A 25,179-nucleotide genomic window follows, 5' to 3' on the forward strand; every position below is an offset into this window, starting at 1 on the left:
TGGATCCAGACTGGTTTGGTGGATAAAATTCTGTGATTGAAGCTCATGGGGTCGGAGGGAAGGTACGCACTGCTGTGTGGTAGATGGACAGACAGACAGGTGACACCTAGGTAGATATCTGAGTAGACAGGTATATAGGTAGATGATAGATAGATACATAGAAAGATAAATTTAGACAGATAGATACTAGAGATATCTAGAAAGATTGATAGATAGGTGGTAGATAGGTAGACTGATGAGTGATAGATGATAAATTAGATAGATAGATAGATAGATAGATAGATAGATAGATAGATAGATATGTAGATAGATAGATAGATAGATAGATAGATAGATAGATAGATAGATAGATAGATAGATAGATGATAGAGAGATAGAGACAGAAAGATAAATATAGACAGGGAGATAATAGAGATCGAGAAATGGATAGATAGGTAGTAGATGGGTAAATAGGTAGGTAGGTAGATGATTGCTAGATTGATAGCTGATAGATTAGATAGCTGGCAGACAGATAGTGAGATAGATTTGATAGATGATCAATATATACAGACAGAGAGAAAGATAAATATAGACAGATAGACAATAGACAGATATAGAGATGAATAAAAGGATAGACGGGTGGTAGATAGGTAGATGATTGGTAGATATAGATGATAAATACATATGTATAGATAGAGATGATTGGATAGATCGATAGATAGATAGAGATAGATGATGGGTGGATGGATAGATAGATAGATATAGAGATATAGAGAGATAGATAGAGATAGATGATGGGTGGGTGGATAGATGAATGGATGGTGGATGGGTGGATGGATGGATGGATGGATGATGGATGGATGGATGGATGGATGATGGATAGATGGACGGATGGGTGGATGGATGGATGGATGGATGGACGGATGGGTGGGTGGATGGATGGGTGGATGGATGGATGGATGAATGGATAGAAAGGGCAAGCAGGATAGAGAGGAGCAGAGAAGGATGGACATCAGTGATAGATTAGAGACGACAGAGATAAGTAGAAAGAGCAGATATGAGTGTGTCCCTGTTCTGGCTCACATGGACAAGGCTGTGTCCAGTTCTGCCTGTCCAGCTGTCTCGCAGGGGGGCAGCTGGGGCTGGCCCTGGCCCTGACTTGCGGGTGTGGAGCCACAATGTGCAGAGGTGGAATTCACTCAGGAGGTTTGGTTTTCCAACCTCCCTCGGGCAAGCACAGTGGTGTCGTGTCTGTGTGTGTGTGTGTGTGTGTGTGTGTGTGTGTGTTGGGTGGCCTGCAGCAGCCTCCTGCGCTCCTGACACGGCCCTGCCCTTCTGGGGGCCAGCTCCTGGGGTCTCTGCATGCACGCAGACCGAGGCAGGGTTGTGACAGTGTGCACGGCTGTGCTCACATGAAACACCTGGAGGTGTTTGCACGGCTGAGTGTGCGCAGGAGTTCCACGGGAGCTCAGGTGCCCGTGCCAGAGCCCCAGCCCCTCGCACTGTCCACAGCGTGCTGCAGTCTTCCTGGTGTCCTCCCTCTCAGCAAACATCCATCAGCCCAGCGATGCCCTTTGGAGTGCAAATGAGCAGAGTGGATCTCTTTGGAGATGTAAAGAGGAAGCAGATTGAACAAGCAATCAGGGAGCCGGAGGGATGGGGGAGGGAGCCGCCTCACCCCCAGAGATCTACACGGAATAATAACATGGAAAACACACGCAGCCAGCAGTCCAGGGCTTTTCCTCGAGGCCACAAAGAGGGACCGCCTCCCTCCGGGTCGACAGCCTGAATGAGAATGTCCAGCCTGCTGCACCGAGGAAGCTGACCCGCTTCTGCTGGACTCAGGTCAGGCCCACGTGGTGTTCCTGCTGCAGACGCAGTGGAGACCGACACAGACTTGCTGGAGGGGACCAGACTGGACAGAGAGGGGCAGAGCTGACAGGAGTGGACAGAGATGGACAGAGAGGATGAGAGTGGACTGAGATGGACAGGGGTGGACAACGATGGACAGAGAGGATGGGAGTGGACAGAGGGTATGGGCGTGGACATAAATGGACAGAGAGAACAGGAGTGGATATAGATGGACAGAGAGGATGGGAGTGGACAGAAATGGACATTAAGACAAAAGTGGACAGAGATAGACAGAGGATGAAAGTGGACTGAGATGGACAGGAGTGAACAAAGGTGGACAGAGAGGACGGAAGTGGACAAAGATGGACAGTAGTGGACAGAGATAGACAGAGAGGGTGAGAGTGGACAGAGATGGACAAAGAAGACAAAAGTGGACAGAGAGGATGGGAGTGGACAGAGCATATGGGAGTGGACATAAATGGACAGAGAGGACAGGAGTGGACAGAGATGAATAGGAGTGGACAGAGATAGAGAGAATGGGAGTGGACAGAGATGGACAGAGAGGATGAAAGTGGACAGAGAGCATGGGAGTGGACAGAGATGGACAGAAGTGGACAGGAGTAGACAGAGATGGACAGAGAGGACAGGAGTGGGCAGAGAGGGACAGAGAGGATGGGAGTGGAGAGAGTGGACAGAAGTGGACGGGAGTGGAGAGAGAGGATGGGAGTGGACAAAGATGGACAGAGAGGACAGGCGTGGACAGAGATGGATAGAGAGGACAGGGGTGGACAGAGATGGACAGAGAGGACAGGAGTGGACAGAAAGGATGGGAGTGGACAGAGAGGGACAGAGAGGACAGGCGTGGACAGAGATGGACAGAAGTGGACGGGAGTAGACAGAGATGGACAGAAAGGATGGGAGTGGACAGAGAGGACAGGCATGGACAGAGATGGATAGAGAGGACGGGAGTGGACAGAGTGGACAGAAGTGGACGGGAGTGGACAGAGAGGATGGGAGTGGACAAAGATGGACAGAGAGGACAGGAGTGGACAGAGATGGTAGCGATGGATAGAAGCATATAAGCAATAAAATTCTTAAGCCCTCACTGTCCTCATGTTGATTCCAGCCCCAGCCACGTGCAGCAGAGTGGAGCTGCCCTGTGTGTGCGTGAGACCATGGTGCACCCTCACGGTGGGAGACAGCTCTGTCGTCCTACCGCGGAGCAGCCGCTGGCTTCAAACTGCTGACTTGGTGGTTAGTGTAGGAGGAGAGAGGAGACTCAGCTCAGTCACGGGGCCAGGCAGAGTCACAACAGCAATCGTAATTTCCCTCCTGGTGCAGACAGGCTGAGGCTGTCTAGGCACCGGCCCCGAGCTCAAGGACCAGGGCCCTTCTACACTGGACAGACGCGAGGAGGGGGCTGCCCCTCTGGGTGGAAAGTACGGGCTGGGGTCTTGGTCGCTAAGGTCAGCAGAGCCCCCGGCAGTCGGGTCGGGTCTCCGTGGCGCGTGGTTGGCTGGCTCCATCCTGGTCGTCACTGTGCCTGGCCTGCTGGTTTCTGAGAAACGCACACTGCCCTGTGTGGGCAGCACTTTCCACAGCTGTGGGTGGGCTCGGGCGGAGCTGTCTAGGATGGGCTCAGGGCAAACGTGGGGGAGCTTCGGTTCCCAGCAGACTCGTGAAGCCCCACAGTGAGCAGCTCCGTGCGTGGTGCTCCACACCTGCACGGCTCCTAGCCTTGGCCAGCTGAAGGCCACCCACCTTCCTTGGCTGGTCTGTCAGCTTCCCATCTTCACATCCTCTCCTTGTGCCCCGCTCCAGGAGGAGCCCCAGCTCCGGGTCCTCGGCTCCATCCCCTCTGCGCAGGCCCTCGTCCTGTAAAAGTGGCACAGCCAGTCTCACTCGGCTTCAGAGCCGTGGGCATGAGGACGTGGGCATGAGGCAGCCGGCGTTCAGTCTTCCAAACAGAGGTAAGCAAAGAAAACACAAAACCATTCCCACTGCGTGGATTTTGACATGCGGAGACCCTGTAGAATTGTCCTCGGGGTCTCCAAAGCCTTGGGAATCTTCCCAATGGGGATTAGAATGTGGGCATCTTGGGGTCACCGTTTAGTCTACAAAGGGCTATAAAATAAGATCAAAAAATAAGTTGAGTCTGACTCGTAGTAACCCCGTAAGAGAGAAGAGAATTGTCCTCGGGGTCTCCAAAGACCTATCAGTCTACTCGATAGGGATCGTGATGCAGACAACATGGGATCCCTGTTCAGTGTACAGAGTAAAAATTATACACAAAAACAAAAAAACTAGCTACTGTGTTAGTCTGGGTTGACTAGAGAAACAAATTCATAGACATCCCAGCCCAGTCCAGATCAAGTCCGTAAGTCCGATATTAGCCACATGTCCAATACCAATCTATAAAGTCCTCTTCAGACTCACGCAGCACCTGCCATGATGCCGAATGCAGGAGGATCGCAGGCCGGGGGGTGGAAGTCTGTGGATCCAGTGGTGGTGGAAGCATCTCAGTGGTGGAGTGGGTCTCCACGTGGCCCCTCTGGCTCCAGGGCTCTGGCTGCCACCAGCGTAGCTCCATGTGGCTCATCAGCAGGAATGCCTCGCAGGGTAAGTGTGTGTGTCTGGCCTCCAGCGAGCTGTCTATCGCCTTAGGGCCTCCCAATGAGGTCATCCAGCTGCAACCTGATTGACAGGCTAACCTCCCCCCTTCACTCTGAATCGTCTCAAACTGACAGCAGATGATGTCATGACCACAGACACCAAGTTCATTCTGGCTCATAGCTCATATGGGTCGGAACTAGCCACAGGGTGTGCCAGGACTTGTCAGTTTAGGGGACATCATCCTGGGGGCTGCAGGGTCATTTGCACAGAGACCCACGTGCATCTGAGCACAGCGATATCATCATAGAAAACAACATGTCAGGCTCAAAGATCCCCCTTCAGCTCCATCCTCCTGGGCTCCCAGGGTCAGCGTGTAGCCCAGCCTTGCGGGCAAGGAGCAAGCTGGCACACGGAATCCATGTGGAACATGCCAGTGCACACAGGCTCTCTCCAGACGTCTCCCTGGGCTTCGTCCTGTTTCTGCTGGATCTGAGTTCCCAGGGCGGGTGCAGACACAGCAGCGGGCACCCTCACAGGCTGCGTCGGGTGTGGAAACATTGTGCCCGGTCCATGTGTCGGCATCGTGTGGGGCAGATGCTGGGACAAGCTGTTGGGATGCTCTGAGTCAAGCTTGGTGGGGTCTTGAGGGGCAAGACTCAGCCCTCCAGCCTCAGTGAGTAGCAACAGGGCCCGCCAGAGCTCGGGAGCGCCAGTCAACACCTGGGAAGATGCCAAACACATTGCAGAAAAACCCTGGACATCTGCCTTGCCCCGTCCTGCCATCCTGCCGCCTCTGTTCCTCTGAGTGCGGCCAAAGAGGCCCCTCTGTCCGGGTGGGTGCCTGCCTCCCCCGACCCCTTACCCCAGAAGTGCCTGCGGACAGGGCTGCAGCCCAGCTCTGCCCCTAACAAGGGAGCCTTCACGCAGAATGGTGAAGAAGAGGCGGTCAACACAAAGACCCCAGCTCCTGCTGCCGCCAGCTCGCTCTCCCAGAGCACACAGCGGGGGAGGGGCTGAACCCCCATAAGACTACATGGGGCCAGGGGATCCTTAGTCCCCTCGGATTTAACAGATGTGGGGGGAAGGGTTGTCCCCAGTCTCTTATAGTAAACAGGTGTGTGGGGGGGGCTCCTGTCAGATTAAACAGATGTGAGAGGACAGAGTGTCTTAGCCCCTTGTGCTGTAACAGCACAGGGGGGTGAACCTAACACAGAGATTTATTTTCTCACAGTGCCGGACGGCAGAAGTCTGCCAGCTCCCAGGGTGGGCTCCCTCTATGGGTTGGCAGGGTAGGTGGGGGGTGGGAGGGGAGCAGGTGGGGAGGCTGGAAAGGGGGAGGCCCTTGTCTCTTTGAGCTTCTGAGCCTGGGTGGTCTTCTGGGACAGGCCTCTCTGAGGTCGAGCGCTGGGTTGTGAACCTCAAAGTCGGCAGTTCAAACCCATGAGCCGTTCCTTGGAGAGAAAGACGAGGCTGTCCGTGCCCATAAAGACAGACCACCTCTGAGCCCCCATGGACCAGCCCACTCTGTCCCATTGGACTCTGTGAGTCGGAATTGAGTCCACAGTAGAGGATGTGGTGTGGAGTTGGCTCCAGGAGCCCAGAGCCAGCCCATGTCCATCTGGTTGTGTGGCTGCAGGTATGGGAGTAGGGTTTATGTGTTAGTCTGGGGTGACTAGAGAAACAATCCACTGGCACTGATATAAAGAGAGGTCTCTATCAAAGAGCCATTGCACGCTGAGAAGCAGTCCAGCCCAGTCCAGATCAAGTCCACAAGTCCGCTATTAGCCCACATGTCCGGCACTAGCCCTAAATTCCTCTTCAGATTCACGCAGCTATGCAACGACACCGAATGCAGGAAGATCGCAGGCCGGTGGGTGCAGTGTTGTGGATCCAGGGGCGGTGGAAGCATCCCCAGGGCTCTGGCTGCCCTCGGCGCGGCTGCAGGTGGCTTGTCCACAGGAAGGTGAAGCAGAGTGAGTGTCCCACCTGCAGGGAGAAAGAGCGAGAGTTCCCAGGATCCTCGTGAGGAGGCCACGCCCACAAGGAGGCATCATCAGACTGCGTCCTGATTGACAGACTAGACTCCGCCCCTAGAGCTGTTGGTCTAGACAACATGAGATGACGTGACTACCAGTTTACAACACATAGTCTTGGGGGCCAGGTGGGGACACACATCCAACCCCTCACAAACAAACTCTCTGCTTTGATTCGGTCAGCGTCCAGTTGCTGGGCAGACGTCCAGGTGCAGACTTGGGTGCGCTCCAGGTACACGGTGCCCATGCCAATGGCCCCAAGCTGTTCAGGGTGAGGGCCTACTCTCCTCGTCTGCTGGGGGTGCAGGACAAAGGCCCTCCTGTCACTTCTAGACCACTGCTCATCCAGAGCCACGGCCCCTGGACACTCTTCATCTACTGGCCGTTTGGGGCTGAGGCTCCCCTGGCCACTCCTAGACCACTGGTGTCCAGGATCCAGGCCCTCTGCACACTACTAGACTACTGATGGCCACGGTCCAAGACACTGCCCCTCCCCGGGCCCTCCTAGTTTCCTGTCATCCAGGACTCCTAAGGGCCCCTGGTCTCTCCTAGTCCCCAAGCACCATCTCATCCACAGAAGCCACCTGTGGGCTCTGGGGTTCCTCTGCCCCAGGTGCTCCGCCCACATCTTTGTCTCCACCTCCCTTCAAGGAGAAAGCCCCGCCCCCAGCAAGAACCCGCCCAGCAGTGGAAAGCCACACCTGCCACTGTCCGTGTGACTCAAACACGCCCCCTGTGTTGGGGGGCGGGGAACTGTGCCCTACTGAGTACTCCTGTCTGTGAGCTGGCTGCCCAGAAGCCCCCGCACCCACAGCCAGGGCCCCCCGCCCTCTGAGGGGCCTCTGGAGGGGCCCAGCAGCCAGCCCTCACGTCCCTTGTCTGGAGCTAATGGTCTGTGTCACCTGGGGACTCCTAGTTACATATGTTGATAGATAGATAGATAGATAGATAGATAGATAGATAGATAGATAGATAGATAGATAGATAGATAGATAGATAGATAGATAGATGGAAACTCACTGCCATCGAGTGGACACTGACTCACGGGGACCCTGCAGGACAGGGCGGAGCTGCCCCTGTGAGTCTCCCAGGCTGTCAGTCTTCACGGGAGCACACAGTCAGCTCTTTCTCCTGAGGAGCAGCTGGTTTTGAACTATTGACTGTGGTGAGCTTCCCAAGCCCAGGCCTCCCACTCCAGCGTATGCAACTGTGGGGTCTGCTCAGCACCCCACGGCCCTCGAGAAGGACGGGTGCTCTTGGCTCCTTGTGAGCCGGCACCAGGATGGACGTCACTGAGCTTGGTGACCTCAACCACCGGCACAGGAGCCCAGCGGGGTCAGCGTTAGTCAGCAGCCAGCCCACCAGCCAGCTACCAGCCCGGCTGCTGCAGGGAAGAGTCGCAGCCTCGGAACCGGAACCGCTGGGTCTGTGACTGTTGGGTCATTTGTCATCTTCAAGGAAGTGACTGGGGCTTAAGGTCGCTGAAGCTGAAGTGCGCCCGCCCACCCTGCTGACTGAGGCGGGTGAGGCTGCCTGATGCCTGCTCCCACTGGAGTTTCACATCCAGCAGGTGACTGGGGGTGCTCTGCGGTGCCCTGCAGCATCTGCCTCTCCACTCCACTTACATTGCAGTGGGGGGGGTTCTTCACCTCAATGAGTGGGGTGTTATTTATACACTCCAACTGGGGGGGGTTACTTCCCTGTGCCTTCGGGGCTTGTAATCTTTGTGGAACAGACTGCCAGGCCTTGCTTCTGAGAGGCACGGCTCTGCATGAGTCTCCTGACCTCAAACTTGGATGACAGCAGTCCCAGGCTACACCCCAACTCTCCCACAGGCCCCAGGGAGGCACGATCCTCCTGCAGGTCCTCAGGGAACCCCATCCTTCCCAGGACCCCTCAGAAAACCCTACCCCTCCCACAGACACTCCCCATGGAACCCCTTCCCTCCCACAGACCCCTCAGGGAACCCCAACCCTCCCATAGACCCCAAGGGAATCCTGTCCCTTGCACGACCCCAAAGGGAACCCCGTCCCTCCCACGGACACCCCCCCAGGAACCCCAGGGAACCCCATCCCTCCCATGAACCACCCCCAGGAACCCCAGGGAACTGGTTCTGCAAACAGAACTGTGTGGCCCCCATTAAGGAGCTGGGGGGCGGGGGCGGGGCGGCGAGAAGGGCCAGGCCAGGCTGCGGAGCCCCTAGGCCGCAGTGGGCAACCGCGAAGGCCCTGCTGTCGCTGTCGTTGTCAGGAAGGCGCGTCTCAGTGTCAGGACCTCCTGGGGGGGGGGTCGCGCGCTCTGGAGCGTCCCTGCCTCCCACTCTCAGCGCCTCTGGGCTGGGGTCTTCAGGAGACCCAGGTGGGCGCGCTCCCCAGGGGCTCCTCCCCACACAGGGTGTGGACACTCTTTAGAAGGCGGCCAACCGGCCCCCAGCCTCGCGCGCATGCGGCCCCTCACTGAGCCCGTGGGCGCCTTTGGAAAACTAACGGTCATTGAATTCGCGTGGCGCGTCCAGCGGCCAGACGCGCTTGAGAATTTGACAACGGTCAGCCCCTTCCCGCTGGAGCGCCAGCAGGTGCATCCTGCCTCCTCCTCCTCCCCTCCTCCTTCCCTCTTCCTCCCCTCTTCCTCCTCCTCTTCCTCCTCCTCCTCCTTCTCCTTCCCTCCTCCTCCCCTCTTCCTCCTCCTCCCCTCTTCCTCCTCCTCTTCCTCCTCCCCTCCTCCTCCTTCCCTCCTCCTCCCCTCCTCCTCCTTACCTCTTCCTCCTCCCCTCCTCCTCCTTACCTCTTCCTCCCCTCTTCCTCTTTTCCCTCTTCCTCCTCCTCCTCCTTCTTCCTCCACCTCCTCCCCTCCTCCTCCTCCTCCTCCTCCAGCTACCGCCCCTCCTCCCCTCTTCCTCTTCCTCCTCCTTCTTCCTCCTCCCCTCCTCCTCCTCCTCCAGCTCCCGCCCCTCCTCCCCTCTTCCTCTTCCTCCTCCTCCTCCTTCCCCCTCCTGCTCAGGCTCCCGCCCTTCCTCCCCCGCCCCGGCGCCCCCCCTCCACGCGCCCATCTCCACTCCTGGAACAAATATGATTTCTGATTGAACATCCCTGTACCTGCCAGTTCTGTGGTCGCTTCTCATCTCGCTCCGCGTTCGCGGGCTTTTGTGGTTAAATTATGTATTAAGGTCAATGTCAAAACACAGACGGCGAGTCACCCTTGGGGGAGCTGCCGCCTTTTATGCCTGATTTCGACAAGCGAGCGCCTGTCAGGAGCCGGGGTGCGCCCGCCGCCAGTCTACAAAGGCGGCGCGCTGGGTCCCCCAGGACGCGGGGGTCCCCCCAGATCCCGCCTCTTGAAAGGCGCGCTCGCTTCTCCGGTGAAGGCTGTCAGCGGCGCGCACAGGGAGCCGTGTCTGGCTTCAAAAGCGCAGCGGTGCCATGGACGCGCTTGTAAGGGGGCTCCCGGCAGGGAAGGGCAGGCTGCAAGGAGCATAGGGGCTCCCGCTCCACCTCCCCTTCTTCTCCCGCTAAAAAATAATGAAAATAAAGGCAGCAGGCGCCGAGACGCGGCTGGGAAGTTTCTCGGGAAGTTTCCTCCCGGCGCGGAAGGCCGCCCTGCGCGCGCGGTTGGCGAGCGGACCCAGGGCCCGCTGCCTGCAAGCGGAGGTGACTCAATGCGGGGGAGCGGGGAGGGGGGGAGCCTCGGGTGGATTGGGGTCTCGGGTTTTCTTCCTGACAAGCATTTGTGAATGTGAGTTCAGCGTCAGGACCTTGGGTTTCACTCCTGACACCCCCACCCCGCTTGCTCTCTCTGGCGTGCGCGTTGTTCCCTGGTCCCACAATCTGCCCCGCAGGAGCAGCGGAAAAGCGCGGACCGAGCGCCCTTTGGGCGCAGAAAGCACCCCCACCCCCATGCGGACCCGGACCCTCCCTCCTGCCCCCGCGTCCAAGAGAGAAGGCGGCTCTGGGGGTCCCCCGCCCCCCGCGGCTCTACAATTGAGCTTACCCCCACCCCACCTATCCACCCAGGTGGCGCAATTTTTAACCAAACATCAGGGGAATGGTTACACCCGAGAGGTGGGAATCTTCAGCCGTTGGAGATGGAAAGGCCAGCAGGGACCCAGGAGGGTTGGGGGCAGAAGATGCAGGGTCCACTAAGGGGTGGACATGCGGCATGACAGGAAAAGCGGCATGAACCCTTGAATGGAAAAAGGAGATGCTCCCTAAGCCGCCGCCCAAGTCTCAGTAGAAGGTGGCTGAAAAATACAAGTGGAAACTCGCAAGGCACTGTTTGAGATTTCCTACTGTTACAAGTAAACGCACCACCACGGAGACAATTCTGATTCTCAGCCAACCTACCCGTCGGAGCAGAACTGGACCATTTGGGTGCCCAAGAGGGGAAGCCTTCACACACACAGGTGGCCTCTTCTTTCTCCCTTGGAGCGGCCGGTGGGCTTGAACTGCCGGCCTTGTGAGCAGCTCACTTTGTAGGGATACTACCCCATGAAGTCAAAAACAAACAACCCACTGCCCACTCGTTGCGACTCTATAGGACCAAGTAGAGCTGCCCCTGCGGGTCTCCCAGTTCCGGGAGTGGAAAGCCCCATTTTCTCTGGAGAGGATCCTGGTGGTTTCAAACTGCGGACCTTGCACTCCACCTCGTACCCAGGGCTCCAGTGCACCGCTGGGGAAGTGTGACCGCCGCAGGTCCTGGCTTGGGCACTGAGATTTTACAGCAGGGCCAACATCTGTACCTGCAGGGCTTGGCGGTCCTTTGCTTAGCTTAGTGTGTCCGCTGGGATGTGAACATTTGGAAACATTGTATCCTTTCTGAGGGTCCCTTTCCTTCCTCGTCCTAGACACCCGTGGATGGACGGGGTGACTCCACATTTAAAAGCAGCACCTAACTTCTGGCCTGTGTCCTGAGACGGCTTCCACCTTGCGTGGGATGAAAGGTGGGCCCTGGGGGCCCAGGGGGACAACCCCCGCCTTCCCTGCTGTCCTGCTGAGTGGGTTTCAGCGGAAGCTTCTGGACCAAGAGCAGGAAGAAAGGCCTGGCAACCTGCTTCTGAAGCCCCGCAGTGGACCCCGCTGATGATGGGGTGATTCAGGCCCAGCGCGGCCTCGTTCGCTGCCCTGTGTGGGGTCACCATGAGGCGGGTCTTCCTGGGCCAGTTTTCAGAAGTGCCTTCTGGGTCCTCCTGTCCTGTCTGCAGCCTCCACCGGAAGCTGTGTGGCGTCACAGAGCCACGAAGGCCTCCCTCCACTAGCCGTGGCTGCACGTGAGGTGCGCCGATTGGGAACCAAGTCCGGGTCTTCTCGCACGTGGAAATGGAATAAGTCGTCCACAAACCACCGGGCCCCATAGCAAGGAGACGCGTTTGTATCAGGGACCTTCTGGATGTGCGTCCGCGATGCGAGTTTGCACGGCTCAGGTTTTGTGTCAGTGTGGCGGGCCGACATGCTCAGGGGCCTGGCAGCTATGGCCTCGTCAGTCATTCCCTATGAAGCAATCTCCGGGCGGAGTGGGGGGCGCGTCCCATAGAAGCAGACACTGTGGGAACGCTTGCTTGATTGCCAGGCACCTGGCTCCTCTTCGATCTCTGGTTCTTCAGACTCCAGTGAGCAGCCTGACATAGTACCTGCCAAGCCTGGGAGGTCGCCGGACATCCGACCTACTGACGCTGCACTTGATCACCTCTGAAGCCAGCAGCCGGACTCTGACCTGCCCGTGTCGGGTTTGACGGCCCTGGCCCCTGCCCGCAGCAGAAGAACCCTCCTGCTGAGATCTGACCTGAGCACCTTGAGCTCGCTTGCCTGTACATCTGTGCGAGCCTTCTCCTTGATATAAACTTCTCTCTGTACACAGACGCAGATAAGCTTCCCTGGTAATGTTTCTCTGGAGATCCCGTCTCTGAACAATGCTACACATCCATCAACATGTTTCATCCCTTGGATCAATACCTGCATCCTCATTGGAACATGTGTGCTCTCTCGCGCTCTTTCTCTTCTCTCTGTGTGTGTGCGTGTGTTAGTCCGCCCTGACACTGATACGTGTGTAAGAAAGAGCTTTACATCAGAGAAGTTGCATATTAAGAAAACATCCCAGCCCAGTCCACATCAAGTCCATAGTCTGATATTAGCCCATGTGTCTGGTACTAGTCCATAAATACCTCTTCAGACTCACGCAGCAGAACATGCAATGACGCCCAACGCAGGAGGATCACAGGCCGGTGGGTGGGAAGTCTTGTGGATCCAGTGGAGGTGGAAGCATCTCAGCGCTAGCGTGGCCTCCACGTGGCTCCTCCAGCTCAAGGGCTCTGGCTCCATCAGCGTAGCTCCATGTGGCTCATCGGCAGGATGTCTGGCAGGAAGCGAGTGTGTGTCCTGCCTCTGGGGAGGAAGACAGGCGTTCCCAGCATCCTCAGGAGAAGGCCACGCCCACACAGAGGCACCATTGGCTGTGGCCGATTGACAGGCCAGACTCCACCCCTTCCCGCAAGTTGGCAGGAGGTTATGTAACTGCTACTCCACCCACCCCCTCTCGTGATTGATTTTATAGTAACACCTGCTCCCCTCGCCTGGTCTCAGTCCACTAAAGTGGTTCCGTGACCCGCCAGGGCTCTGGGACTGACAGTCTGTGAAGACCACTGCAGGGAAGCAGGAAACCCCATCAGTGACGAGACGGGGGACAGAGTTATGTGGGTGCCGTGGGCTGTGCTGGGCTGCTAACCACTAGGTCACTAGTTCAAACCCACCAGCTGCTCAGCAGGAGAAAGAGGAGTCTGTCGGCTCCCACAAAGGTGGGACATTCTGGGAAACTCACAGGCCAGTACTGCTCTGTCCGGCCAGGCGCTGTGAGCAGAGTGGACTCAGGGGCAGTGGGTGAGACTGAGCCCCCGTCCCCACCCCCCAACACGCAGACTGGGGAGCACCAGCATTTGTGCCCATGGCTGAGGCAGCCGACCACGTGTGCTCTTCAGTGACCCCGTGCACGGATCTCGTGGCTGCCCCGACACTGGGTGCCCGCACTTTCTGTGGACATGCTGACGTGTGCTGTGTCCGCTGTCTGCTGTCAGACACACACACACATACACACATAGGCACACATACATGCACATACACACACGTACGCACATGCGTGCACACATACGCACACATACACACGTGCGCACATACATACACACGTGCACACGCACACGTACACGTACATACACACATGCACATACGCGCACACACACGCACACACATCTTCACCCTCTGAGAGTTCCCTTTTTGCTTTTTTGGTGGGAACTTTTTTATGCATAACTCTCAACATACTGCCCTCGAGTGGACGCCGACTCACAGCGACCCTGCAGGACAGAGCAGAGCTCGGAGCAGACCGCCCTTGATTCCCACTCAATGTCGTGTGTGTGTTGCGGTGGGTGGGCTCTCACGCAGAGGGACTGCGTGGTTTGAGGCTGGGGCTCCCAGGGGAGCAGACAGCCTCACGTTTCTCCCTCAGAGCGGCTTCAGGCGCTGACTCATAACCCCCGGGCCACCTGGGTCCCCAGGTGTGTGTCTGAATGCGTGTTTGCTGTTGTGTGTCACTGTCTATCCTGACATGCATGTGCACCCTCACCGCTGCCACCACGCCTGTGGCAGTGCACGGGAACCCTGGCTTCCAAGCCCGTCAATGTCTATGGGAGGTGACAGCCTTTTTTGTCTGTCTATCCATCTATTCATCTATCTATCATCTATCTATTATCTGTCATCTATCACCTATCGTGCATCTATCACCTGTCCATCTTTCTGTCCTCTATCAGCTCTCTGGCCTAGAGCCCTGGTGGTGTAGTGGGTTACAGGAGGTTGGACGATGAACCACAGGGTCACAAGTTCAACACTCCCCACTTCTCCATGGGGGAAAGGCGAGGCTGTCTGCTGGCAAAGATTAACAGCCGTGGGAAAACCCACAGGGACAGTTCTACTCTTTCCTGTGCAGGGCTGCTGAGTCGCAATAGACCCGCAGGCCGTGTGTGTGTGTGTGTGTGCGTATGTGTGTGTGCATGTATGTGTGCATGTGTGTGTGTGTGTGTTTGCATATTGATAAGACCACATATGTATGTATATTGATAAGCGTGTGTTTGTATATTGATAAGAGCATGTGTGTGTGCATATATACACAAACAGTACACACACACACACACGGGGGCAGAGGGGGCGGTCTGTTTATAAAAGTTCCTGAGAGGCTGTGTGCAAATATACACAAACAGTACACACACACACACACACACACACGGGGAGGGCGGTCTGCTTATGAAAGTTCCTGAGAGGCTGTGTGCATGGAACCGGCGGTCACACTGATCCTCGCGGGTGTGGGGCGTTGACAGCCTCTGGGCTCCGGGTTAGGGGCGCCCGGCTGAGAGTCATGGTGGTGCTTCAGCGTCCACCGTGTCCTAGCTCTCAGCGCAGGCCCAGCCGGGACCCGCACACCCCATGGGGAGGGCGACCGGATGCCCCATCTCGTCCTGAGCAGACGCCCTGCGGGCCTGCCTGGCCCACAGAGGTTTTCTGTGTGTACATATAGCTTTGTAGGGGATGTCTGTCTGTGTGCGTGTGTGAGCGTGGCTTTGTGTGTACACACACACACATATATGGTTTTTGTCTCCGCTCCTGGTGCGCGCTTGTCGACGGCCAGCCCCCCAGAGCGCCTGATGCAGGGGTAATTAACACAAAGACCGTTGAATTAAAGATGTGAGCCTCACGCGCCCTGGCAGGGGGTACGGGACTCACTCTCCAAGGCCCAGATTACGCAGAGACGGACCAATTAACACTGGCCCGGCGCTTTCATGTCCGCCGCAATTACGCGCCCGAACATTTTTTCAGTTATTTTCTTCTCAGCCCAACATCAAAGCGCTCTTCCTGCCAGGTGCACGTGGGGGGCCCGAGGGGAGCATGCGCCCGTTCCCACAGGGTCCCCGCTGGGTGCTGGGTGCTGGGGCCTCGCTGCACCCAGCCAGCGAGTGGTCTGCCACGCAGAGACTTGGGAAACGCCAGGTGCTTGCAGGTGCGAGACCCCCGCCCTCTTGCCCCACCTCCAGGTGCACTGCAGGCCGCACCTGGCCACCAAGCTGTCCTGTGTGCATCTTTTCAGACTTGGGGGGCCCCTGGAGGTCCGGTTTATGGGAGGTGTAACAAACACCAGTGGGTTTGCACTAATTGTGCACTTTACTCTCTCTGAGGCCCAGAGGTGGGCAGGGACGGGCTCCCTCAGGAGGCTCCAGGGGAGGGTCCTTCCTCTTGGTCTCTCCCAGCTCCTGGGGGCCCCACACGTCCGTGGGCTTGTGTCTGCATCTCCCCAGCCTCTGCCTCCGTCTTCACATGACCCAGAATGTTCAAGGCCTCCCCTGCTTCTGCTCTGGAAACCCTGCCCGGCGGGCCAGCATCACGACAAGCAGAGCAGAGGCTGCAGCTGTCCAGGGTTCCGTCTGACTCGTGGGAGCAGCCGGCCATCAAGAGAAGACCCGGTGCGTTGCCTGGGCCTGTGCCTTCAACAAGAGCTCTGAAGACCCCAGCCACGGCCCCTTCCGCAGCCCCACAGGCATGTGACAGCTGGGCGGCAGAGGAGGAGGGACAAAGACAGACGGGCTCCCATCCCGTGTCAGAGTTTAGAAAGCACCGGGGAGGACTCCACACCCTGGAATGCGTTCAAGAACAAACATGTCTGTCCTGGGAGAAGGGCAGAGTCTCCGCTCCTTGGGGCGGAGGACGGCGAGACTTTGCCCCACATACTTTTCACGGGAAAGTCACCTTGGGCCTGCAGGCTGTGTGGCTGCCCACAGCGGGATCCTGCCCCCACTCAGGTTGTGAGCCTGTCCTGCCCTGGGGCGAGCTCCCGGCAGGTGGTCGCCAGGCCCTTCCCGGGACTTGAACCCAGGTCTCTTGCAGGGAAGAGGAAGGTTCTACCAGGAGACCACCATCCCCCCTGCTGGGATGGCTAACTGCTCCCTCAGAGACAGGGAGACAGCCTGGGAGACCCATGGGGCATTCTGCCCTCACCGGCAGGGACACTGTGGTCACAATGGACAGCAGTGTGTCCATCTAGCTATCTTCTATCTCTCTATCTGCATATCTACCTGTCCATTAGCTCCTGGGGAGAAAGACCAGACTATCTGCTCCCGTGCAGACTGACCGCCTGGGACACCCCCAGGGGCAGCTCCGCCCTGTCCTGCAGGGTCGCCGTGAGTCAGCGTCCACTCAATGGCAGTGCATCTGTCTGTCTATCTATCTATCTCTCTATCCATTAGCTCCTGGGGAGAAAGACCAGACTGTCTGCTCCTGTGCAGACTGACCGCCTGGGAGACCCACTGGGCAGCCCCGCCTTGTCCTGCGAGGCCACTGTGGTCAGAATGGGTGGCAGTGGGCTTGGTGTTGCAGTGAGTGATAGATTAACTTTATCCTTTGGTTCATGTGTCCGCGTGGCTGGGCCAGTGTCCCCGTGTGATGTGATCACCCTGTATTTGCACTCATGTAGTGGCTGCCTCTGTTCTGTGCTCGGGTGTGACTCCCCTCTGTTTCGTGATGTGGTGAAATCGCTTCCCACTGTGTGACCTGGTAAAAAAACACGATGCTGACTCCAGGCACCCCTTTGAGGTTCTGAGACTGCGACCGTTTATGGGGTTACAGAGAGGAGCCAGTTTATGATGTCAGAGGACAGGGAGGGGACTCTGTCTCTGCGGGGTCAGGTCTCAGAGGAAAGGGAGGAGACTGTCTCTGAGGGGTCAGGTCTCAGATGAGAGGGAGAGAACTGTCTCTGTGGGGTCAGGTCTCAGAGGACAGGGAGGGGGCTGTCTCTTCGGGGTCAGGTCTCAGAGGAAAGGGAGGAGACTGTCTCTGAGGGGTCAGGTCTCAGATGAGAGGGAGAGAACTGTCTCAGTGGGGTCAGGTCTCAGAGGACAGGGAGGGAACTCTGTCTCTGCGGGTCAGGTCTCAGATGAGAGGGAGAGAACTGTCTCAGTGGGGTCAGGTCTCAGAGGAAAGGGAGGAGACTGTCTCTGAGGGGTCAGGTCTCAGATGAGAGGGAGAGAACTGTCTCAGTGGGGTCAGGTCTCAGAGGACAGGGAGGGAACTCTGTCTCTGCGGGTCAGGTCTCAGATGAGAGGGAGAGAACTGTCTCAGTGGGGTCAGGTCTCAGAGGACAGGGAGGGGACTGTCTCAGTGGGGTCAGGTCTCAGATGAGAGGGAGAGAACTGTCTCAGTGGGGTCAGGTCTCAGAGGACAGGGAGGGAACTCTGTCTCTGCGGGTCAGGTCTCAGATGAGAGGGAGAGAACTGTCTCAGTGGGGTCAGGTCTCAGAGGACAGGGAGGGGACTGTCTCAGTGGGGTCAGGTCTCAGAGGACAGGGAGGGAACTCTGTCTCAGTGGGGTCAGGTCTCAGAGGACAGGGAGGGGACTGTCTCTGCGGGGTCAGGTCTCAGAGGAAAGGGAGGAGACTGTCTCAGTGGGGTCAGGTCTCAGAGGACAGGGAGGAGGCTCCCAAGGAGCGGCTGGTGGATTTGAAGTCCTAACTGTGGGAATCACAGCCCTGCCTCTAACCACTAATGGACCAGGGTTCCTCTATTTTGTAATCTGACGCAAATACCCTCCACCCTGTGATCTGTGACCACCCTCCACTCTGTGATCTGGTGCGATCAACCTCCACTCTGTGATCCGCTGTGACCACCCTCCACTCTGTGATCTGTGTGACCACCCTCCACTCTGTGATCTGCTGTGACCACCCTCCACTCAGTGATCTGGTGCGATCAACCTCCACTCTGTGATCCGCTGTGACCACCCTCTACTCTGTGATCTACTGTGACCACTCTCCACTCTGTGATCTGCTGTGACCACCTTCCACTCTGTGATCTGCTGTGATCACCCTCCACTCTGTGATCTGCTGTGATCACCCTTCCACTCTGTGATCTGCTGTGATCACCCTCCACTCTGTGATCTGTGTGACCACTATCCACTCTGTGATCTGTGTGACCACTATCCACTCTGATCTGTGTGACCACTCTCCACTCTGTGATCTGTGTGACCACCCTCCACTCTGTGATCTGTGTGACCACCATCCACTCTGTGATCTGTGTGACCACCCTCCACTCTGTGATCTGTGTGACCACCCTCCACTCTGTGATCTGTGTGACCACTCTCCACTCTGTGATCTGTGTGACCACCCTCCACTCTGTGATCTGTGTGACCACTCTCCACTCTGTGATCTGTGTGACCACTATCCACTCTGTGATCTGTGTGACCACCCTCCACTCTGTGATCCGCTGTGACCACCCTTCCAGTCTGTGATCTGGTGTGACCACCCTTCCAGTCTGTGATCTGTGTGACCACCCTCCACTCTGTGATCTGTGTGACCACTCTCCACTCTGTGATCTGTGTGACCACTATCCACTCTGATCTGTGTGACCACTCTCCACTCTGTGATCTGTGTGACCACTATCCACTCTGTGATCTGTGTGACCACCCTCCACTCTGTGATCCGCTGTGACCACCCTCCACTCTGTGATCTGGTGTGACCACCCTTCCAGTCTGTGATCTGTGTGACCACCCTCCACTCTGTGATCTGTGTGACCACTCTCCACTCTGTGATCTGTGTGACCACTATCCACTCTGATCTGTGTGACCACTCTCCACTCTGTGATCTGTGTGACCACTCTCCACTCTGTGATCTGTGTGACCACTATCCACTCTGTGATCTGTGTGACCACCCTCCACTCTGTGATCCGCTGTGACCACCCTCCACTCTGTGATCTGGTGTGACCACCCTTCCAGTCTGTGATCTGTGTGACCACCCTCCACTCTGTGATCTGGAACAATTACTCCCGCTTTGTGATCTGAGGCCACTGTGCTCCGTGTTGTACATTCTCACCTCTCTGATGAAAGCCCACGTGACACAGTTTCCTGCTGGAATGCCGACTGTACGGTCGGTGGCTCAAGTCCCGGGTAGAAAGTTGAGACTAGCTCCTGCCGTAAAGCTTCACGGTCTCAGAAATCTCGTGTACAGTTGCTATGAGTCAGAATCAACACATAGACAGGCGGGGGGTGGCGAGGGGTATGTGAATGAGGTAGGACTCATTTATACTTTCAGCTAATTTAATTAGAGAAAGAGAATTAAACAAAGGATTGGATGTCAGAGGAGCCGAGAATGAAGAGTTGAGAGCAGAGCCCTTCCTCTGCACCCAGGGGTCCCTTGCTGGGAAGCTGCGAGACCCAAGGGAAGATGGGTGCTAACACCCGTAGAGATCTCCCAGGAACGCGCTGGCCCCTCTCCCAGGGGTGGGAAGAGCTAAGCCACCATAAGGGGGTGGGTGGGATGCCACAGCCCTGATCCCATGTGAAGAGGTGTCTCCCTCCTCCCTCAAAGAGACAAAAGGAGAGACCCGTGAACACCGAGAGAGGGACCTGCTACCACCCAGCAAGGAGAGCGACAGCAGAGCCCTGCCTCTGACTCAGTCTCTGTGCGAGGGGCTCCCAGACCCGGGGGAATCTGGGTGTCAGGGTGCAGGCAGCTCTCCCAGGAACAAGGGACGCTGGGCCCACAGATGCTGAATGGGGACCAGGAACTTCCCCCAGATCCCAAAGAGAGAGAGAGCCTTCCCCTAAGCCAGGCCCTGACTCCCAGCCTCCTAATCTGTGAGAAAAAAAATCCCTGTTCACTAAACTCACCCCCTTGTGGTTTGTGTGCTATAGATGTTCTCAATGACCAGCACACCCCAACCACAAAGTATTCTCATTGCAGAATCGAGTCTCAGTGATCGGGCACTCACAGCAAGGACCTACAATGGTGTCAATGCCTCAGAAAGATCCCCAGCGCCCCACGGCCCCCACCTGTGTCACAGAAAGATCCTGAAAGCTGGCAGCTCCCCTATGAGACCTGACCCAGGAGAGACAGTGTCCTCCTCCCAGGATGCAGCAGAGAGTGAAGATCCAGAAAGCAGCTGTTCTCTGGGGAACATCAGGGACCACACAAAACAGAGAGACCCACCGTCCCTGCAGCTCGGAGCCCTGCATGGTCTGTCCTCCCGTCTGCTGCCCACTCGGATTTCACAGCTGATCTTGGGGTGCCCACTCTGAGTGAGCTCGCCGGACACCAGACAGGCCCGATTGCTTCCCTTTGGTCATGAGGATGAACACAGACCAGCACAGCTCAGGGGCCAGAAGGAGACCTGCGAGGGCTGCAAAGGTCAGCAATTCAATCCCACCGCCTGCTCCTCCGGAGAATACCCATTTGCTCCCAAGAAGACTGACCGCCTGGGAGACCCACAGGGCAGCTCCGCCCTGTCCTGCAGGGTCGCTGTGAGTTGGCATCCACTGGATGGCGGTGTGTTTATCCATCCATCCATCCATCCATCATCCATCCATCCATCCATCATCCATCCATCATCCATCCATCCATCCATCCATCCATCCATCCATCCATCCATCCATCCATCATCCATCCACATATCTCTCTATCCATTAGCTCATCGGGAGAAAGACCAGACTGTCTGCTCCTGTAAAGACTGACCGCCTGGGAGACCCACAGGGGCGCCTCTCCCCTGTCCGCTGTGAGTCGGCACCCCGTTTGGGCGGTAGTGGAAGTGGAGGGGGCGCTTGGCGCCCGGTGCGTCTGGAATTGGGGGACAAGCTGGAGCTCTCCCCGGTGGCCAGGCCAGGAGGATCGTGCGCGGGAGGGACCTTCGCGCGCAGGCACCTGGCCCGGCGTTCGCGCGGACGCACCGCCATCGTGTGGCCGCAGCTGGAGTTGCAGCCGCGCACGCTGCCCACCTGGACTCGGAGCCCTCCTGGGGGACAGGGTGGAACTGCGCCCACAACCCCGCCCAGGGCTTCCAGGATGGGATCTTCTGGCGCTCAGAACGACAGGCCTCGCTCCCCCGTGGACGTGTGTGTGTGCGTGTGTGCATATGTGTGTGTGGCATGTGTGTGTGTGTGTGTGTGGCGTGTGTGTGTGTCTGTGTGTGTTACACAGACTTCATTCAGGCACAGAGGGAGCCCTTGTGGGCCACAAGCCGCCCGTGTCGGGATCTCCAGGACGTAAGAACCTGTGGTTAGTTGCCCCCCATCTCCCCACCACCACCCCCATGCCCCTCACAGGCTCCACGGGGACCTGCTGACCAGCCCTGCACGGGTCAGCTTGGGTCTGGCTGTGGCTGCGGTGTGACGGAGCACCTGCCCCCCAGGGGGCTCGGCTCCCAGCTCTGAATCCGACAGGGCTTGGTGCTGGCCCACGGGGTTTCCGGGACTCATCTGCGGAATTCGATCTCCAGGCCTCTCTCCGTCTGGAGGTTCTGCTGAGACCCATCACCATGGGTGACCCTGCCAGTCCCTGAAACACCACAGGCAGAGCATCCAGCATCACAACCACACACCGGCCACCATGGTTGCTGCTCGGGCGCCCTCCACATCTGTCCTGTGCAGGCCCCATGGGGTCTCATGCTGGCCCCCCCCCCCGCATTCCTGGTTCCAGTCCCATGGGGTCTCATGCTGCCCCCCCCCCCGCATTCCTGGTTCCAGACCTCATGGGGTCTCATGCAGCCCCCCCCCCCGCATTCCTGGTTCCAGGTCCCATGGGGTCTCATGCTGGCCCCGCATTCCTGGTTCCAGGCTCCATGGGGTCTCATGCTGGCCCCCCCTCCCGTCCCGCATTCCTGGTTCCAGACCCCATGGGATCTCATGCTGCCCCCCCCATTCCTGGTTCCAGGCCCCATGGGGTCTCGTGCTGCCCCCCCCCACATTCCTGGTTCCAGGCCCCATGGGGTCTCATGCTGGCCCCCCCCCCCCGCATTCCTGGTTCCAGGTCCCATGGGGTCTCATGCTAGTCCCCACATTCCTGGTTCCAGGGACTCCTCCCTGGGAAGACGGGTGCCCCATCAGCAGGGCAGGCCTGAGGGGCAGGGTTCAGAAGGAGCCTGGTGCCTGTCGGCCATCCCTGGGGTCCCGTGATCACAAATCACCCCCCACACACAAGCTGGGCTCTGCCCCAAACACGCCTGAATCGGGGGAGAGAGCCTGGTGGCTTTGAGCAGCCTAGGGCTAATTCTCTGCCCCTACCCAGGACCCTGCACCACGCAGGTGTGGACAGAGCCCTGCCATGCAGGGGAGCTGATGCAGACCCCCAAGCCCTGCACAGGAGGAGGAGCAGGAGGCCCCTCCTACAGGGCTCTGGACCCTGTGGAAACTTCAGGGGTGGCCTCAGCCCACAGGCTGTTGTCAGGGCACCTGACTCAGGTAAGAGTCACAGACACCCCATGCACGACAGAAGGAAACCCCACCTGGGCCTGCGCCGACCTCACCTGTGCATCTGGTGTCAATTGGAGACTAGGAAGTGGGAACGGGTGGAGGCTAGCCTGTCCACCGGGTCGCAGCTGGGTGACCTCATTGGGAGGCGCCATGGAGGTAAATAGCTCACTGGAGGCGGGACACACGCTCACTCCTGGGAGACACTGCAGTTGACAAGACACCTGGAGCTACACTAGTGCCCTGAGCTGGAGGAGCCACGTGGAGGCCACGCCAGCGCTGAGATGCTTCCACCGCCACTGGATCCACAAGACTCTCCACCCCCCGGCCTGTGACCCTCCTGCATTCAGCGTCATTGCATGTGCTGCGTGAGTCTGAAGAGGACTTTATAGATTGGTATTGGACATATGGGCTAATATCGGACGTGTGGACTTGATCTGGACTGGGCTGGGGTGTTTTCTCAATATGAAATTACTCTTTCATAGATAGTTCTCTATTAGACACAAATGAATGTCTGTGGATTTGTTTTTCTAGTCAACCCAGACTAACACAGTCCCTAAGCCTGAGCCACGGCTGCAGCCCCGTGTCCGTCCATCTCATTTGAAGTCCTTCCTCCCTGCCGCTGCCCCTCCGCTTCCCCAAGCACGACGTCCTTCCCCAGGGACTGGTCTCTCCTGACGACTCGTCCACAGTCCCTGTGTCCAAGTCTCTCCATCCCCGCCTCTAAGGAGCCCTCTGGCCGTACTTCCTCCAACACAGATTGTGGGAGAAAGAACTTGGGAGAAATGTGTCTGTAACCCACAGCAGGTCTGTCTGTCCTTGGGAACATCCATGCTACTTTCCGTGTTCTCCTCCAGCGGCATCGCCCAACCCCGTCTTTGAATCTTCTTCTGTCTTCCTTATTCGAAGTCTAAGTTACACAGCTTAGTCGGCGATGGAGACCACCGGGGCCGGGGCAGGCGCAGCTCGGTCCTCAAAGTAACACCTTGCTTTTCAAGACTCTACAGAGGCCTCCTGCAGCGACTGACCCAATGCGATGCGTCCCCGTTTGATCTCTGGACGGCTGCGTCCACGAGCACTGGCTGTGGATCCCGGCAAGACGAGATCCTTAACCACTGCGACCTTTTCTCCATTTTCCATGATAACCCAATTATTCTGTCTCAGCTGGCTGGTAGGCTGGGGCTGCATTAAATCCAAGGCCACACCTTCCAACACACGGGTCACCTGGGCCCACACACGGTCACCTGGACCCACACACGGGTCACCTGGGCCCACACACGGGTCACCTGGCCCCACACATGGTCACCTGGCCCACACACGGTCACCTGGGCCCACACACGGGTCACCTTCCCACACACGGTCACCTTCCCACACACGGGTCACTTGGGCCCACATACGGGTCACCTGGCCTACACATGGTCACCTGGCCCACACATGGTCACCTGGACCCACACACGGTCACCTGGCCCCACACACGGTCACCTGGCCCACACATGGTCACCTGGGCCCACACACGGGTCACCTTCCCACACATGGTCACCTTCCCACACACGGGTCACCTGGGCCCACACACATGGTCACCTGGACCCACACAGATGAGTCCCAACTGAGACACACGGGCATTCATAGGTAGCTCATAGGTGAGAGAGTGTTACAGGTAAGCATCGGAGGAAAGAGGGAGCAGGACTAGGACCCAGAGCCACCTGACCCCTCACAGGTGAGTCTCAGGTGATACACACAGGTGGGTGATAAGCGTGATGCAGCAACAAGTGACCAGCTGGGGAAGGTGGAGCAGGATTAGAACCCAGGGCTGCCTGGCCACAAACAGGAGACCACAGGTGAGTCTTAAGTGGGTCACAGGTGGTGTCTTGGCAGGGGTGGGGGTGGGGTAGAGCAGGGTGAGGGTGCTGCACTGGCACCCACCTCCAGGGCCGCCTGGCCCCTCACAGGTGAGTCCCACTGAAAAGCAGGTCAGTCATAGGTGAATGTCAGGTGGGGCCCGAGTGACACACAGGTAAATGCCACCGGTGGTCAGCTAGGGAAAGAGGAGCAGGATTAGAACCCAACCCAGCCCACCTGCAGATGATGCTCAGGTGAGCCCTTCAGAAAGGTAAGGCACAGGTGAGTGACCTCACCTGTGTCAGGCCAGCATCCCTTGTTACAGGACACATGTGATGGCCAGAGGCCTGGGAGGGAGGAGGCAGGTCAGAGCTGGCATCTTCCGATGTGGGGGAGTCTGGGGCTCCCTGTGACGTGGGTGCAGGAGGCCCCGTCTGAGGGTGCAGGAATGGTTTCCGTCTGAAGGGCCCATCTGTGGCCTTGGAGATGGCCAGAGACAGGCGACTGTCCCCTTGGGGAAAGGCGGGGTCCCAAAGTGCACGTGGTGACAGCATATGTTGGGGAGCCAGGGAAGGGGAGCGGGGCAGCAGAACAACCTCCAATCACAGTTCTTGTTC

This window comes from Tenrec ecaudatus, chromosome Y, assembly GCF_050624435.1.
Source record: "Tenrec ecaudatus isolate mTenEca1 chromosome Y, mTenEca1.hap1, whole genome shotgun sequence".
Classification (NCBI taxonomy): Eukaryota; Metazoa; Chordata; class Mammalia; order Afrosoricida; family Tenrecidae; genus Tenrec; species Tenrec ecaudatus.